Source organism: Sorex fumeus, unplaced genomic scaffold (genome assembly GCF_029834395.1).
Source record: "Sorex fumeus unplaced genomic scaffold, SorFum_2.1 ptg000146l, whole genome shotgun sequence".
NCBI lineage: Eukaryota > Metazoa > Chordata > Mammalia > Eulipotyphla > Soricidae > Sorex > Sorex fumeus.
Window position 1 is genome coordinate 2,412,052 of NW_026606203.1, and position 13,906 is coordinate 2,425,957.

At 38.2% G+C, this 13,906-nt stretch overlaps 1 pseudogene; it reads right to left on the bottom strand.

Annotated features, from left to right (window-relative positions):
* Positions 1 to 13,255: 13,255 nt before the first annotated feature.
* On the bottom strand, positions 13,256 to 13,352 carry LOC130016092 (uncharacterized; annotated as a pseudogene).
* Between the last annotated feature and the right edge of the window lie 554 nt (positions 13,353 to 13,906).

The following is a 13,906-nucleotide window of genomic DNA, read 5'->3' on the forward strand; positions in this document are numbered from 1 at the left end:
TACAAGTAGAGAAGGGAGGACTAGGGATGGAATTAGAGATTATAGGGTACCACATTTAGTTCCTAATAAAACAAGTAAAGCACAGTGTCCCAAATAGACTATTGAAAAAGATATTAATCTCTATTTAACCTGTAAATTGAGCATTTTCTATATTAAATTAAAAATGAAAGAATGTTCCTATATTTGGTTTTTTATAGACATTCCAGTTTGGTTAAGGAAACAAACACTGCCTATGAAATCATAACAACGTAACTATAAAAAGCTGATTACTACTTAAATTTCCAAGAATGTCAGTGCTAAGAATTATTTGTCTGGATTTCCTTAGTCACTTAATCACTTAGATTACTTAATCACTTAACTTCTCATTAGTCGTCGATTTGCTCGAGCGGGCGCCAGTAATGTCTCCATTTGTCCCTGTCACGTGCTAGTGTAGCGCAATGGCATCTGTTCACTCCGGGAACATGAAGGGCCTCAAATCGATCATTCATGATCTTGACGAAGAAGTCTGACTATCTGGTAGGTGGGTGGCCACGCGGTGTTTTGACATTCCGTGGAGTCCAGTCGGTAACAGCTCTAATCCAGCGGTTGTCTTTAAATCTCATTCTGTGACCAGCCCATCTGATTTTCGACAACTTGGCAAATGAGACAGTGTCCCTGATTCATGATAGTTGATGGATGTCATAACTCCGGATTCTTTCTCTCATTTGAGTGAAACGTGATATTCCAAGCATAGCTCTTTCTATTCTTCTTTGGGAGACCTGAATAGAGTTCTCATCCTGTTTGCGTAAGGCCCAGGTTTCTGAGGCATATTTTAATGCAGGAAGAACAGTGGAATCTAAGAGATGTGCCCAGAGCTGGAGGTTCATCGTCCTCTTAGCTATTTCTTCGACATTCTTGATGGCATTCCAAGCTGCTCTCTTCCTCCTGCGCAGCTCGTGTGCCAGGTCATTTGTCATGTTGAACTCTCGACCTAGGTACACATAGCTGTTGCATTTGGAGATGGTTGTTCCATTGAGAGTGAATGGGGCGTCAGGAACGAGGCTGTTTCTAATAAACATTGTCTTCGTAAGATTCAGCTGTAGTCCTACCTTTCCACACATACGGTCAAAGTCGGCCAGCATTTGTGCCGCTTGGCTGATGTTTGGTGTTATTAAAACAATGTCATCAACAAAGCGGAGGTGGTGTAGTTGCCGACAATCTATCTTCACTCCCATTCCTTCCCATTCCAGTCATCGCATGATATTCTCGAGGGTGGCACTGAAGAGTTTCAGTGAAATGGTATCACCCTGCCACACCCCTCTCTTGACATCAACGATCACTTCTTTGTAGAATGGTGAGATCCTGCTAGTGAATCTGTAATACAGCTCACGGAGGATCCTGATGTACTGGTCTTGAATGCCCTGATTGGCTAAGGCTTCAATGACCACTTCCGTCTCAACAGAATCAAAGGCCTTCTTTAAATCAATGAATGTTAAACAGAGCGGCATCTTGAACTCCCGAGAAACCTCAATGAGTTTGGTTATCGTGTGGATATGGTCGATGGTGCTGAATCCTTTGCCGAACCCTGCTTGCTCAGATGGTTGTCCTTCATCTAGTGTTCTGCCAATCCTATTTAGGATGACTCGAGTGAACAACTTGTAGATGACAGACAATAGGCAGATCGGGCAATAGTTGCCAATGTCGTGGATGTCTCCTTCTTGAACAGTAGTACGGTCCTGCTGGTTTTCCATTGGGACGGAACCTTGCATTCAGGCAGGTAGCGAGTGAAGAGCCGAGCCAGTGTATTGATGAGTACTGACTGCAGGTTCTTCAGGTGCTCAGGTCTGACCTTCTCTGGCCCGGGTGCTGTTTGTTCCTTTATCAACGAAATGGCGTGTCGGATTTCGGAAGGGAGAACATTGGGAACAACATATCCATCCTGTGGAATTTGGTATGTCGGCAAGTGGACAATGCTGTCGAAAAGATTTGAGTAGACGTCATGGATAATCTTCTCCATTGCCGTTCTGGAGGATGTGATGGATCCATCAGGACGTCGGAGGGCAGTCATCTTGGTCTTGCAGTTGGCGAAGGACAGGCGGGCGTTACGAATACTTTTCCCAGCTTCTGCCGCATCTACTAGTACTTCTGCTCTTCTCTCTTTGAGGTTTTCCTTGATCGCATCTCTGCACTGCTTTGCGAGCTTGGACGTTAGCTTGTGGTTGCCTGAGGCATGCGCCAAACCACACTGGCGAATTAGTTCAAGAATTTTCGAAGATAGGGGATTTTTTGTGGCTATCTCTCTCTTGGCGTTCCTCATACATTCATAGAGGTGCTGAACCAGTCGATCATATTCCTGGTCAATGTTGTCAACAATGGCATCTTCCCATGTTGCCACAATAGTACCAAAGAGTTCCCAGTTTGTGGTCATTCTGGCAGTTCTCTTTTTGAACTTTGCAACCCTTTCTCCCCGCTCTGTGAAGTAGAATTTTGCATGAAGGAGACGGTGGTCCGATCCCTTTCGAAATATTGGGACAACAGTGACATCTGTCAGGCAAAACCGTCGATTGAATATGATGTGGTCTATTTCGTTGTGGAATCTTCCACGGAGAGACTCCCATGTCCATCGTTTAGATTCTGCCTTCTGGAACTGTGTTACCATGAATGGTTTCGGTCGACATGATGAACTCAGATAGTCTCTCACCCTGTTCATTCCATTCTAGGCCATGGGTCCCAATGTGAAGTTCTTCAGCAGATCTTCTCGGTCCTATCTTGGCATTAAAATCACCCACAATGATCTTGTAGAAGGTGTGGTCTTCTTTATAGAACTTCTCTAGCTCCATGTAGAACTTCTCGATTTCTCTTTCATCATAATGAGATGTTGGTGCACAGACAACGAAGATAGAAACTGCAGGCAGTTTGCCACATCTATTCAAATGTAAACTTCCGATTCGGGTTGTTATTCATTCGAATGAATCAATGCTCTTGGCCAAGTTTGTGTTGACAAGGACACTGACGCCTCCAACACCTCTTTTTTCGCAAGTTCCCAGGAACAATTCTTCTACAGTGTCGAAAACGGCATGGTACGATTCTTGCCTTCTTGTCTCGGTCAGACCAATGACGTCGTACTTGATCATTCGCGCTTGTAACATCAGGTCCTCGATGGATTCATCTGATGCTAGCGTACATGCATTGAAAGTACAGACGATCATTTTTGTCTTCCTTCGTTGTGGCAGCCTAGGTTGGCCGTGAGATTTTGTCGGCCTCTCCTTTCTCATCCTTCTCAGTGCTTCCATGTCGGTGAAGCCTTCGGGATTAGGTGAACGTACATGATACAGGGTTAGTGTACATGATAGTCATATGAGTACACCTGTGTGAATATATCGCTGGTATCTAGAGAATAGATATATAGAAATTAGATCACATAGCTGAGTGTGATCTCAACTTTTCTACACACTCCCATGCCCCACACACCCAAAGACATGTACTAATCCTTATAGATCCATGACTTTTCCTCCTCCCCTCTCCCAGAGTCTTTTAAAATTTCTTTTCAAGTACTAATGTAATGCACTTTAGAAAATATTGAGTTAAACTTAATTGTTGTCATTTAGCTTTTAGATAGAGAACCAAGAAAATCTTATTAAAAGAGTATTTTTGTATTCTTTGAAAATGGTAATAAAAACATTATTCTTGAGTCCCTCAATAGACATTATATAAAGTATTTTGTGAGGAATTCCCTGTACAAATCAATACTCATAGAAATAAATGACTTCTCTGAATGAGGATGAACTGGGACCTTTCAAAGTATCAATCAGTGAATCAAAGATGAATCATAGCATCCTACAGATAAAAATGATCTTGATTTAATCTAGTCAAAACCATTACATTTTTTTCTTATACCAGCTGATAGCACTTTTAATTTTTTAGTTTTTATTTATTTATTTTTATTAATGAAACACCATGAGGTGCAGTTGTAGACTTACATACCTTTGTACTTGGTTTTCAGTTATACAAGAATCAAGTATCCAACTCTCCACCAGTGAACATTCTCCACCACCAAGGAACACAATGACCCTCCCACCCCCAATCTCCCCCACTTTGCCCCAACTCAGGGCATTCCCTTTTGCTTTTTCTTTGTTTTAGGGTGTTGTGGTTTGCAATGGAGGTCAATACCATTACATTTTCAAAGAAGAACATAGGCCCCTATATGTTCAAGACACTACTATTGTCCTGCGGTTCTTTCCAGCATGTACCCTGCTCCAAGCCAGCCCATTGCAAATATGCTGGGAAGGACAACTGGATGTTCCTTTCCTCACACTGACCTGGAAGACTCTTGCTGATTCTCAGCCACAACAACTATTTCATTTGTTGCCTGATATCACCTCCTGTCCTTTATTTTTTTTAAAAAATATTTGATTTGTTTTGGGAATATAAAGATAAAAATTAAATGGACTAATAAAACAAAAGCAAAATCAAACCTTTACACTCTGACATCAAAATCGTCCTAATAGGAGGGGAAGTAAATGACTGAAATGCGTAGGGGAGTGTTGTTAGTTGGTTGTGGACAGTAGCTGGATATTTGACAGTGCATGGAGTATGAATACACTGTTCCAGAGATGAGGAACTCTGTACTTGAAGCGAATACAATTTGTAAACTAGTCATCACAATTATATGTCCATATGAAATTTATCTACATATGCTTTGTGCCTTCCTTGCATGTATGTGTTATGCATTCCTTTTTCATGGCCTCAGAAATGCATCTGAGTGCACTCGGAAAATTAGTTGAGCCCCAAGCATGGGGAGAGAAGTAGTAAATAATGGGAGGAGAAAGAAATATGAGTTGGAGCTTAAGAACCGTGTAAGAGGAATATATAGATATGTATGTGTGTGTAAGTACACATATATATGTATAAATATATATATATGGGATGGAGCCATAGCACAGTGGGTAAGACTTTTGCCTTGCACGTGACCAACCTGGGTTTGATTGCTCTCCTCCTCTCAGAGAGCCCGGCAAGCTACTGAGAGTAACCCTCCCTCATGGCAAAGGCTGGCAAGCTACCTGTGATGTATTCAACATGCCACGAACTGTAACAACCAGTCTCACCATAGGAACGTTTCTGGTGCCCGCTCGAGCAAATGAGTGAACAATGAGAGGACAGTGCTACAGTGCTATGGATAATTCAAACGTTGTTTATGCAAAATATGAAAGAATCAAATAAATATAAAGCTGATTATACCTATTAAATTAATATAACTTTACATAGTGTTTAGAAATGAAGTTGAAGAATTTTAAGGCTATAGAAAGATATTGACAATATATCAAGAAACACATGGATTTTTGAGGAGCAAGAACACGTACCTGTTGTCCTTTCTTAAGGTTATATTTTTTCGCTTTTATAGAATATGTTTTCCCTGAATTTTTGTTAATCGCTTCCGTTTTGTAAAAAGCATCATAATAAATTATATTTTTAAAAAAGTAAATAAAGTTGTGTTTTTGAGTGGATTATGTATGTTTGGAATCTGGGAAGTATTTTCCTATGTAATTTACATTAAATATGATATTTACAACAGAAATACCATCTGCAGTACCATTTACAATAGCCAGAAGAAACTATGGTATACCTACACAATTGAATACTACGCAGTTGGCAGGAAACTGATATCATGAAGATTGCTTATAAATGGATGTACAGGGAAGATTATCATGCTCAATGAAATCAGTCAGAAGGAAAGGGGTATACTGATTGAACTACCCCATTTTTTGGATATAAAAAAAACAGAATATGAGACTAATACCCAAGGATAGCAGAAACACAGGCCAGGAGAATTGGTCAATGGTTGGACGCTTGCCACAAGTGCTGAAAGCGAGAATTTGGAATAAAGAAGGGACCGTTATGACAATGATAGTTGGAAGTGATTACTCTGGGTGAGAACTGAGTCCTGAAAGTAGGTAAAGGAATAAACGTGAGAACCTCTCCCTCTCTGTATTACAATCCATAATGCCCAAAGGATGAGAGAGAGAGAGAGAGAGAGAGAGAGAGAGAGAGAGAGAGAGAGAGAGAGAGAGAGAGAGAGGTGCCTGCCATAGTGTAGAGACAGCAGGCTGTCAGGTGGGGTTTGGGGTTGGGAGAGGGAGTGGTGGGAGAGAAACTGGGGACATTAGCAATGGAACTGTATACTAGTGGAGGTTGGGTGTTAAAATATCCTATGATTGAAATTGAGTCATAAAAAGGTTTGTAATATGTGTCTCCTGCAGATTCAATACAAAAATATGATATTTAGTTTCTACCACCATGATTAACCTATGAATTTGCTGAAATTTATTTTTATCACCTTGGCTGGGCTCATTACATGGATGTCTGTGTGGTAAAACTTTTTCCATTTTATGCGGACTGAAGAGACAAAAATCATAGGGTTGGGACTTCTGGTGGAAGGAGAGAAGAGCACAAAACACCCTGTTGACCACACCTCAGCAGGGTCACCTAACTTGCGTGATGACAGACCTCCTTCACTGATTACTTCTGTTGTAATGTGTAAAAATGAAAAGACTTTGCAGGCTGACAAGAGGTTGTCTCCTCCAGTTCTCACTATTTTCTTTTCGATTAGAATTGTTTAAAGATTATTTGAAAAATGTGGAGCTTAATGATTTGTTCTCATATATTTCCCCTACATGGTGTCAGTGGGCATTGATCCAGGAAGGCCAGCATGAAAAAGTTGAGGTGTATGTCTTAACTACCAAAGCCAACACTACTGTAAGTATGGAACCCAAAGTACAATAGTAAAACTTCAAAATGTGTTTGTCAAGGAAATCGGTGGGAATGCAGGGAGAAATGGGTAATCTGTTGGTGGAAGGATGCAGACACTGGTGGTGTAATTAGAATTGAAATATTGTATGACAAATCTCCATTATAAATGATTTTGAAAATCAAAATTGCCTAAATTTTTAAAAAAAGAGAAGTCAACTTACGTCTATATTTCAAGAAAGCTTGTCTTAGCAAATTTTGGCAGGGAGACCATAGTTGGTAGAGAGAGGGAGAAAGAAAGGGAGATTTGACAGTTGGGAAGAGAAGCCTGGATATCATGGAAGAGATGAAAGCTGATCTAAGAAGATTTGGAGCCATCAGAGTTTAGTGAGTTAAATGGTGAGAACATTGCAGTTTAGATACTTAAATAGTGAGATTGGTTTCAGTCATCAGCACTGTATATATAGAAAGTGTTCAAAGACCTCACAGATATTCAGGCTATAATAACTAACAAGGGAAGCGTTTTTTTCCTGAAGCACTATGTAAGGATAATATATTGCCAGGAAAATGATAAAAAGTTGGTTCTCTTATTCACAGATTAATACATTAGAGATGAAAACTTTTATACAAAGGAATCCATCATCTTGTCCTGTTTCTCTGTTTTCTTGTCATCATTCCATTCTCCCCCATGACCCTACCTAATCATGGCTCTCCACATTACTCAGCAGTGTTACCACATAGCCTCAGAGCATTTGTTAACTGCCGGTAGCTCACAGCTCTCATGCCCCCTATCCAAGCCAGAGCCATCCTTCTGAAACCATGGATATTTGCTGAAGACCCGTTCTTCCTTGAAGTGGCAGTCATGGTTTACCTCTTCTTAATCATTTTGTTTACAAATTTAGATGAATGTCACTATACTAGTGACAGGGATTTTCCAAACTATGGTAAGCATAAACATTTCCCTTTCCCCCACGAATTTTGGGCTACTTTTTTTCTATCCACTGCTAATAATTTGTGATAATCAGGAAAGAGTACTGAAGTAAAAACAGGGACATTTGTCAATTTGGTGCCATGACTAATCAGTCTTAGTATAAATATATATTTTCTAGAAATATATATTTTCTAGAAAATATAAATATATATTTTCTAGAAAAAAAAAAGCAGAAGAAAAGAAGTTGGTTTCTAGCAAAGAATGCCAATCCTCCACCAAGAAATCCTTTGAAAATAAAAATTCTGACTATGTACTGAACATGAATGACACTCAATGCCTCTTTTGCAGACCACAACACCCGAAAGGAGAGAGAGAACAAAAGGGAATGCCCTGCCACAGAGGCAGGGTAGCATGGGGGGGATTGGTGTGGGAGGGATACTGGAATCCATGGTGGTGAAAAATGGGTACTGGCGGAGGAATGGGCATTTGATCTTTGTATAATCAAAACCCAAGCACAAAAATTTGTAAATGTACAACTGTACATCATGGTGTTTCACTAATAAAAATTTTTAAAAAAATAAATTAAATATTTTTTTTGTCTGCGAGAGATCAGCAGATGGGAACCTGAGTGAAGGCAAAAGATTAAATTGGTTGACTTTTATTTTTCCTTGAGTATATTAATTTGATTTTGGAGTCAATTTATATGAGAGTTCATCAAGACACAGAAATTTTTAGCGCTTCTCTTGTTTAAAAGTATAGTGATACACCATATCTCTATCTCACATTCTTTTTATTTCTGATAGTTTGACACAAAAGATACGTCAAAATCATAGATAAATGTAAATTATTTAAATACTTTTTTGATTATGTAAAATTACCTTATAGAATTACATTATAGAATTTCATAAATTTTAGGATTATGCAGAATCAACGTGCATGTATCATATTACACTCACTACTGAAAGGCCTACTCTGTCATTCACCATAGTTCAGTTTTTCCACTTTGATTATACTTTTCGATCTGGTAACTAAATAGTCTCATAGTTCTAAAGTTTGTTTTTATTGCTTTGAAAAGATCAAAATTATGCAATTTTCAACATTGGATGAAACTAGAGGATATCATGCATGTAAAGTTAGCCTTAAGGAAATGAACAGATACAGAGAGATTTTTCTCATATGTGGGATGTAAAGACACACAGCAAGTTAGAAACAAAGGTTCAAGAGCAATGTAAGGGGAGAACTGGTCCACACAAATGAGTCAGGGGATTGAGAGTGAGGGATTATGGGGGATTGGGGGAGAGGGAGGGTTTATTCTTTGAGAGAATGAGGAGTGAGTGTCATGTTGGAATTATGTGTATGAGAAACCATTGTTAGTTGAATTATAAATCATAGAATATAAATAATGTTTTAGACGTTTGTCTGTCTCATTTTATTCTTTTAATTTGTTTTCTCCATATGCCACATATGCATGAACTTGTATGATGCCTATCTTTCTCTGCCTGGTTTATGTCACTAAACATAATTTCCTCATGTAATCCATTTTATAAACAAATAATAAGAAGATTTCACTTCATACAACTGAGTAGTATTCCATTGCTTTACCACCTTTCATTTTCAAAATTTGTGGTTTAAAAGATACAAATATTGGTTTTAACAATGCTCTGGTGTTTTAAAATTTTTAGTTTAGTGAAGCTAAATAGATTTTACTGAAAAACACTCAGAAACTTGTGAAACAGGTGTAGGGTGGAATGGAATATTTGTTCAAGCGAGAACAGTCATTTAACAAAGCAAGCAAAGAGAGACATAGAGAAAGGAAGCACGGTATTTCTTCTTATGAGAACAAAAGCTTGAGGACCAAGCCCACTCTGGTAGTTTAGGAATAAGTACTTGGAGTGGTATGAACTTTACTTGTGCACTTTAGGGGAGAACCTGAGTGAAACTATTAGAAGTACTTTCAGGAGCATGATAAACTGGAGTCTGCAGTTGGAATGAGGTGGGTAGAGAGTTCTTTGGGGAGATCCGAACTATGGAGAAGAGTAATATTATAACATTAATGATAGTATCTTACCGTGGGATTCCAAAAAATCTGCAACAGTGGCGTCAGAAATGATAACATTCTTAGGTATTTGGATTTCCTGTGGAAACAACGGGAAAGCTGAGTTTATGCTCTGGATGCCTCCACCTGAAACAAGGTCAACAAATCATGAATGAAAAATTACAAGTTACATGGATCAAGGATTCTGATCCCAGTGGAAGGCTAGCTTTCGGGTGGACAATTTCTACTGATGGCCTGATGTAGATTCTGATCCTGGGATACGTAACAGAAAGGAGGTAGTGACAGGTATCCTCAGAAGTGAAGCCTCTGAGACAGAATTCATTCATGACAACTTATGGGTTATCAAAGTTTGCTCATGGCTGCTACCATTATAACATGCCATTCAATGGTTCTGTGGTTTCGATTTACTGTGTCAATTAAAGATGAAGTTTCTAAATCGAAGGTAAAAATCTCAGGCCCTCAAGATGATGAATTATGGGGAGGGGGGGATCTGGAGCGATAGTTCAGCAGGTAGGGCATTTGCCTTGCACACGGCATACCCAGGTTAGATTCCCAGCATCCTGTATGTTACCCCCAAGCACCATGAGGAGTAATTCCTGAGTGCAGAGCCAGGAGTAACCACTGTGCATCGCCACGTGTGACCCAAAAACGCAAGAAAATGATGATCTGGGATTGATCCTTAGCATTGCAAACAGCATTATTTTCTAATTTTTAACTTTTTTCTTTCTTTCTTTCTTGCTTGCTTGCTTTTTTGTTTCCCTTAGCTTTAATGTCATGAAGGGATCTTCCCACATTTTTCTCCATATATCTTAAGAATTCAGGTATGATAGTGAGGTCTTTAAGACATTTGATCTGACTTTGTGCCTGGCACTATAAAGAGGTCTGAGTTCATTTTTTTTGCATGTTGCTGTCCAGTTTTCCGAGCACCAGTTGCTGAAGAGACTTCCTAACTCAACTTCATATTTCTTGAGCATTTATGAAAGATTAGGTAATAATAATCTGAGGGCCAGCGTCAAGATATTTGACTATATTCCATTGATCTGAGGCCTGTCTTTATCTGAATATCATGGTATTTGGATGACTACAACTTTGTAGTAGGAATTGAATTTGGGGAAGGTGTTCCCTTCTTCTTTTTACCAAAGATTGCTTTAGCTCTTCATGGGAGTTTATGGTTGTGTATGAGTTTCAAGAGTGTTTAATCTATTTATTTGAAAAATGTTATGGGTATCCTTTTAGAAAGTGCATTAAATCTTTATATAGCTTTGGGGTGTATTGCCATTTTGACAGTGTTAAACCTCTCAATCCATGAGCATGGGATGTGATTCCATTTCCTCATATACTCTATTATTTCGGGAAGTAGTGTTTTGTAGGGTTTTTTTTTTTTTTTGGTATAGTTCCTTAACCTTTTTAGTTGATTCCAATATACTCGATTTTCTGAGGTATTATTGTGAATGGGATTGTTTTTCTCTATCTCTTTTTTTCTCTTTCATTATTAATATATGGGAAAGCCATGGCGTACCAGATATTGATTTTGTAATATGCTACTTTACTAAACAAATCTATTGTTCCCAGGAGCTTTTTTGGAGATTCTTTGGGATTTTCTAAGTATAGTATCATGTTATCTCTAAATAGTAAAAGCTTGAGTTCTTCCTTTTTTATATGGATGCCCTTGATATCTTTTTTTTTAACGAAATCATATGGCAAGTACTTCAAGTACTATGTTGAATAGGAGTGGTGAGAGTGGGTAACTTGTTTTATGCCTGATTGTATTCTGGAATTCTATTTCATTGATTTCTGCTCCAAGCCTTTGGTTTTTCCCCGTTGAGAATATTACTTGCTGTGGGTTTGTGGTAATTTGCTTTGACTATATTGAGGAAAGTACTTTCAACTCCCATTTTGTTGAAAGTTTTTCATCATGAATGGGTGCTGGATCTCATCAAATGCTTTATCTACATCTATTGATGATGATCATATGACTTTTATCTTTATTTTATTGAGATGGTGTATTCTGTTGATTGACTAGAGAATGTTAAGCCATCCTTGCATCCCCAAGCTAAACCTACTTGGTCATAGTGTGTGATCTTTTGTTGAGTTTCTAGATTCTCTTTGCTGGTATTTTCTTGAAAATTTTTGTATCTGTATTCACAAAGGAAAAAGGTCTGCAATTTTCTTTTTTTTGTGGTGTCTCTGTCGATTTGAGTATTAGGGTGATCTTTGCCTCATAGAAACTATTTGGGAGTATTTCTGTTTCTTCAATTTCCTGGAAAATCTTAAAAATGTTGGAAGCAGTTCCTCTTTAAAGGTTTGAAATAGTTCACTATTGAATCCATCTGGGCCCTGGATTCTGTTTGGGGGTATAATTTTGACCATCATTTCAATTTCCTTGTTAGTGATAGGTTCAGTTATTCCAAATCTTCTTAGTTCAGCCTTGGGAGGTAATTCGAATCCAATAATTTATCAATTTATTCAAGATTCTCTCATTTCCTGCTGCAAAGATTCTCAAAATAATCTCTGATGATCCTATGGATTTCTGTACTTTCTATTAGGATACCCCCCTTTGCATTTCTGATTCGATTTATTAGAATTCTTTCTCTTTGTTTCTTTGAGAGGCTTCTCATGGTTTAATGATCTTATTTATTTTCTCAAAGAACCAGTTTTTGTTCTTATTGGTCTTCTGGATTGTATTTTGGGATTCTAGCTCATTGATGTCTGGTACAAGTTTTATTATTTCCTTCCTCCAGCCTAGTTTGGACTACTTTTATTGGTTATTTTCCAAAATCTTGAGCTCTAATTTATTCAGGTAGGCCCTTTCTTTCTTCCTGATGAATTCTGGCAGAGCTATAATCTTTCCTCTTAACACTGCTTTTGCTGTGTCCCACAAGTTCTGGTAGCTCGTGTCCTCATTCTCATTTGTTTATGGAAATTTTTAATTTCCTCTTTGATTTCTTCCCTAAGCCAACGGTTGTTCATTACTTCCCTTAAAGAAAATATTTCCTTGCTGAGCTTCAGTCTGTTTGATCTATCGAGAAGTGACAAAGAAGTGTTGAAATCTCCTACTAGTATTGTGTTACTATCAATGTTTTTCTATAAGTCTATTAGAAGTTGTTTTAAAGTATTTTGCTGGTCTGTCATTAGGATCATATACATTGAGGAGGGTGAGTTTTTTCTGATGTACATATCCCATGATCATTAAGAAATGACATTCACTGTCTCTGATAACCTTTAGCTTGAAGTCCATGTGGTCTGATACTAGTATGGCCACTCCAGCTTTGCGGAGGTGATATTTTCTTGAAAACTTGTTTCCCAGCCTTTTACTTTTAGCCCATGGGTGCTTTGATTGTTCAGACATGTTTCTTGCAGGCAGCAGAATGTTGGGTTCAATTTTCTAATTCATCTTCCTATTCTGTGCCTCTGAATTGGCACATTTCATCCATTGACATTGAGAGAGATTGTTGTTTTGGGGATTTGTGCTCTCTTTATGTATAATTTTTGTACTTGTGTGGATTGTCTTAGCTTAAAGTATACCTGTTAATTCTTCTTGCAACAAAAATATGGAATGCTTTACAAGTTTGCATGTTATCTCTGTGCAAGGACCATGCTCATCATTGTATCATTTCCATTTTAGTATATGTGTTACCAAACCTAGTAGGAGTAAATTTTTCCATATTTTTTGCTTCTTATTACTTTGAGTGTTGTCCTTCCTCACTCCTATGGCAGACAATGATTCCTAATCAAGGAATGTATTTCAAAGCAGCATGAATAATAAATAGATTTAGAATTTTAATGTCCCAGAAATAAAAATATGGTTTTTACTATATTATCGTTTACCATACCCTAGGCATCAGTTTTACAAAATAATTCTTTTGGAAGATGGTATATGAGTTTGTTTAATGTTGTTCCCTGAATCCTTCATTAAGGACATTAAAATAGAGCCTTTTGCTGTTCTCACCTCAGTCCTGTGTACACCTCCAGGAAAAGGTGAATGGTGTTGTCTGCACTTTGACCACCTTGAATGTATGTAGGATTTTTCTCCTGAAGGATGAGGTGAGGATCATATTGATGATTTCATTCCACCTTATTACAAGTTCAACTTGAACGGAAGGTGAGACTCATGAGACTCCTATATAGGACAGAACAAAGGGTCTCAGTGAAGTTTAATGGCCAACTCATATTAACAACATAGATGACTCAAAGTA